The 5398-nt window shown below is 42.0% G+C and overlaps 1 pseudogene; it reads right to left on the bottom strand.

The window, feature by feature from the left end:
• Window positions 1-2466: 2466 nt before the first annotated feature.
• The window catches only part of LOC110571340, a 9013-nt pseudogene continuing 6081 nt past the window's right edge, over window positions 2467-5398 (bottom strand).

The following is a 5398-nucleotide window of genomic DNA, read 5'->3' as shown; positions in this document are numbered from 1 at the left end:
CTAGCAGGGGGAGTGGGAAAGGGAGAAGCAGGCTTCCCGCGGAGCAGGGAGCCCGATGCGGGGCTCCATCCCAGGACCCTGGAATCGTGACCTGAGCCGAAGGCAGACGCTTAACCGACTGAGCCACCCAGGCGCCCCAAAACTGCTACTTTTTGAAAGACACTCTTAGTAGGATGAAAAGAAAAGTCACAAACTGGGAGAAAAGACTTGCAAATCATTTATCTGATAAAGGACTGGTATCCAATATATGTCAAGAATCCTCACAACATAATAACAAGAAAATAACCTAATTTTTTTAAATGAGCAATTTCAACAGCCACTTTGGTGCAGATACATGAATGGCAAATACGTGAGAAGAGGCTCAACACCATTAGTCATTAGGGAAATGCAAATTAAAGCCACAGTGAGAAACCACTACATACCTATTAGAATGGCTAAGATTTAAAAGACTCACCATACCAAGTGATGGTGAGGACATCCAGGAACTGGAACTCTGATACTAGGGTGGTGGGGATGTAAAATGACACAACCACTTGCGAAAACAGCCTGGAAGTTAAGTATACACCTACATAAGATCCAGCCATTTTGCTCCCATGATCTCAGGGTCGTGGGATTGAGCCCCACGTCGGGCTCCTTGCTCAACATGGAGTCCACTTGAGATTCTCTCTCTCCCTCTGCCTGTGCCCCTCCTCCCACTCTCTCTCTCTCAAATAAATAAATAAATCTTTGAAAAAAAAAAACCTTAAAAGGACTCCTTCAGTGATGTCTTTGTGTCCCTAAGAACTTTGTTACATGGGCTCAGAATCAGGAGGTTTTATGCAGCCTCTGATGGTGAATGGTTGGCCTTCAGCCTGGCTCTAGAGACACAAGATTGCACAAGCACCATCTTTATGGCCCCTGGAAGTTCTCATGAGGTCTTCTGGATCCAAACCTGCAACTCAAACCCCTGCTTCCTTCATATTTTCCTAGTATCATGTTCTCTACCTGGCATAATTTCTCTAGGGTCAATTTCAAATTACCATGGCCACGTTGGGGAATTTTTGACATGAAAAAGACTTGATTTAAGGGGCACCTTAGAACAAAAAGGGAAGACACCTTCATGGGGAGATTGTTGTGTCTAAAAGAGAAATTTTTTTTTTTTTTAAACATCAAGGATCTTTATTCTCAGACCTAACGTTCAATCTGTGACTGCAGATAACATGTCACTATTTTGAGACCACCTCCATTCTTTGCAAGTCTTCAGCCACAAGGTTACACCTTATTCTCACCATAACAAGATAAATGAATCAGATTGAAAGAGAATTAAAGAGATACACTGAAGATAAAAGCAAAAGGGAACAAACATTTTACAAGCTTATCATCCCAATTACCCCAAAGGTTAAGTTTCAAATTTACAAGAGTAATGACAGAACCATATGATTTCAGTGAAAATCAACACAAGTTAGATCTTTAAAAAAAAAAAAAGAGGGCAGGGGATCAATTCAGAAATACTAAGTCAGGCAAGCATGCAAACTTCAGAGTATAAAAAATGCAAGGCCTGGTTGTCCAAACAAACATATCCCTCAGAAGGTGGATTTGAAGATGCTAAACAGAACCAAAAGCTGAAAGGGACACTTCTCTGAATTAGCAGACCAATTCCCTCATTTTTTAAGTGAGAAAAGAGGGCAGACAATAACTGGTAAGCTCACATGGCTAGATTAAGGATGTACATAGATCTAATTCCCAGTGCTATTTGCAACTACATACATCTAAAATACAAGGAGATAGGGCGCCTGGGTGGCTCAGTCATTAAGCGTCTGCCTTCGGCTCAGGTCATGATCCCAGGGTCCTGGGATCGAGTCCCACATCGGGCTCCCTGCTCAGGGGGAAGCCTGCTTCTCCCTCTCCCAATCCCCCTGCTTGTGTTCCTGTTCTCGCTGTCTCTCTCTGTCATATAAATAAATAAAAATCTTTAAAAAAATAAAATAAAATAAATAAAATACAAGGAGATAAATATCCAGAACACATTAAGCCCACTGATTTAAAACTAAACATTTCAAGACAAATACACAGGGAGGGGGTGAATTAATACAACACAGCAGCACATCTCACATATTTAAGAGATTAAATAATCTCTCAAAAGATTTTAACGATCAGTTTTGATAGTTTCTATCCAATTCTTTTATGTAGAGCAAATGTACTAGCTTAAAAAAACGTGCATTCTTCAGCTTTCTCCTACACTTTTTCTGCCTATCTTTCAAAACTAAGCACTGAGTATTTTCAACCTAAGTAATGTGATTTTATATGTACACACTTGAATTGCACGTTTTAGGAATAAAATAAATCCATGATATTTTGTAACTCATAGTGTATTTATAAAATGGAAAGCTTTCTATCAAAATACACTTTTCACTGGGAAAAGAAATAAAACGGACGAATGGATCTACACAAAGTAAAAATTAACTTTGGTAGATTTCAGCATAGGACAGTCCATAACAAGCCTATTTGCCCTTTTTCCCCCAGAGCTGCTCATCTTCCGACTTAAGATTTTAAAAATATTTTTAATTGAGATTATGTTGACATTTTCTCATTCCACATCATCTTCAGCCAAGCTCTGAGCACTTACAATTCTCTAATTGTTGGAAGCTTGGTCAGAAGCATCTGGAACACGGGTGGTGGAAGAGTTGGCTGGAACGCTTGGAGCAACTGCTGCGGCCGTCCACACACAGCGACTGCATTTGTCAGAGGGTCTGCACCTTTCTCATATTCGCCTTGGGCTAGCAACTCTTCACCAAGCTGGATTTCTTCAAGGAAGAAATTTTTTTTTTTTTAAGATTTTATTTATTCATTTGAGACACAGAGATACAGAGAGAGAGAGAGAGAGCACGAGCAGGGGTAGTGGGAGAGGGAGAAGCAGGCTTCCCGCGGAGCAGGGAGCCCGATGCGGGGCTCGATCCCAGGATCGCGGGATCCTCAGCTGAATGAAGGCAGACGCTTAACCATCTGAGCCACCCAGGCGCCCCTCAAGGAAGAATTTCTAAACAGCTTCAGCATGTTTAAGGTCAGGTAACTTGCAAAGCCCAGCTCTCTCCTTGGCAAGCTTTCGTTTCTTTCTTCGTTCTCGAAGCCTGTTCTTGAAGTTGGGGTCACTCCGTCTCTCGCGGTCAAAGTAAATGCAGTACCCGAGGAAAAGAGCCCCGCAGACCCCGGCGGCGATGGCGCTGTTCCGACGCACGATCTTCCCTTGACCGAGGAGCAGGAGTGAGCGCGGCGGCCTCGGGGCCCGCGAAGAAGCAGTTGGCCGGGAACCCTCAGCGCGGACCGCGTCGCTGCGCCCTGACGCTCGGCGCGAGGGACCTAAAAGAGAACATTTTTTTTTGAGAGCGGGGCGGGGAGGGGAGCAGCGGGAGAGGGAGAGAGAGAATCTTTAGCAGGCTCCACACCCAGTGTGGAGCCCGACACAGGGCTCGGTCTCACGACCCTGAGATCATGACCTGAGCCAAAATCAAGAGTGGGATGCTTAACTGACTGAGCCACCCAAGTGCCCCTAAAACAGAAATTCTTCATATGTTTAACACAGGAGACTATGTTGGTTTCATTTCCATATTTCAAGATTAATGGATGATAGCTTTAAAATTATTTAGATTGGTGGGCTACCTGGCTGGCTCAGTCAGTGGATCGTGGAACGTGATCTCTGGGCATGAGTTCGAGCCCCACATTGGGTGTGGAGATTACCTAAAAATAAAATAAAATAATCTTTATAAAATTATTTAGATTGGTAAAATTGTCAATGGCTGGTTACTGCCTAAACCAGCTGTAATCCCAATATCTATCGCTATCTCTTTCCCTCGTTTGTCAAAATGGGTTTTCTATATCTATACATTCTTCCCTGTCCTTCAAGAAGGAACATAATTAGACTTTTACAACAATAATTTCATATTTGTCTGAAGCTGGCTCCCTGTTAACTTTTTGGTTTCTCTCCCTCTCTTTTGCACCGGGGACTTGAAAGATAAACTGATCAAAAAAAATTCAGTTGTTATGTGCACACTCTAGGAATATCTAGCCCAGACAAACTGCCAAAAAAGTCTAAAAGAATAAAAGAAAATGTGGGGAGCCTGGGTGGCTCAGTTGGTTAAGCGTCTGACTCTTGATTTTGGCTCAGGTCATGATCTCAGGGTCCTGGGATGGAGTCCCGCATCAGGTCTGCACTCAAGCGGGGAGTCTGCTTCTCTCCCTCTCCCTCGGCTCCTCCCCCCAGCTTGTGTGCATGCTCGCTCTCTCTCTCTCGTAGATAAATAAAATCTTTAAAAATAAAATAAAATAATTTTAAAATGTTATTAAATGATGTGTCTTTTTATGGACACTGAAAAATGGATTTACCTAACAGCCTGTTACTCTAGTTGTGAGGAAAGAAGAACTTAATCCCAAGATAAAGAAGGGCTTTTGATGGGACCAAGAGTCCTTAAAAATTAGTTTACCATTTAAAAATAATGTCAACACAATATTTTGGTTTAGACAAAACCAGGGTTAAAAATTTCAACCTTCTAGAATTCCTACACTGATTTTATGACTTAAATGAGTTACCATTGTTACCATTGCTTCCATTAGTTCGTGTGTGTGTATGTGTGTGTGTGTGTGTGTACAGTTGACCCTTGAACAATACAGGGGTTGGGGCACCGACCCCCCCACACACAAAAAAATCCACATATAACATTTGATTCCCCCAAACCATAACTACTAAGAACCTACTATTGACCAGAAGCCTCACTGATAACAAACAGTTGATTAACACATATTTTGCATGTTCTATGTATTACATACTGTATTCTTAAAGCTGGAGAAAAGACAATGCTATTAAGAGAAATCATAAGAGAAAATACATTTACAGTACTGTATTTATCAAAAAAAAATCCACGTATAAGTGGGCCCGCATGGTTCAAATCCCTGTTGTTCAAGGGTGAAATATATATATTAACAATAAAATGAAATGATGATTTTTTAGAGTTTAATTTTATCAACTTCTTAAATTGCTACAAAGCACAAGGATTTAACATGTTAGCTAAAATTGAAATTTCTGGATCCTAACTTTAAGACCTTAGGTAAATGATTAAGGTTATTTTTCCCCAAGTTTTTATTTAAACTCCAGTTAGGGGGTGCCTGGGTGGCTCAGTGGGTTAAGCGTCTGCCTTCGGCTCAGGTCATGATCCCAGGGTCCTGGGATCGAGCCCCGAGTCGGGCTCCCTGCTCCACCGCAGGGAGCCTGCTTCTCCCTCTCCCTCTGCTTGCTGCTCCCCCTGCTTGTGCTCTCTCTCTCTGTCAAATAAATAAATAAAATCTTAAAAAAATAAACTCCAGTTAGTTGGAGCACCTGGGTGGTGCAGCTGGTTAAGCGTCGGATTCTTTTTTTTTTTTTTTTTTA

This window comes from Neomonachus schauinslandi, chromosome X (genome assembly GCF_002201575.2).
Source record: "Neomonachus schauinslandi chromosome X, ASM220157v2, whole genome shotgun sequence".
Taxonomy (NCBI): Eukaryota; Metazoa; Chordata; class Mammalia; order Carnivora; family Phocidae; genus Neomonachus; species Neomonachus schauinslandi.
Note: the sequence above shows the minus strand (reverse complement) of the source record. Positions and strands in the feature narration are given on the sequence as shown.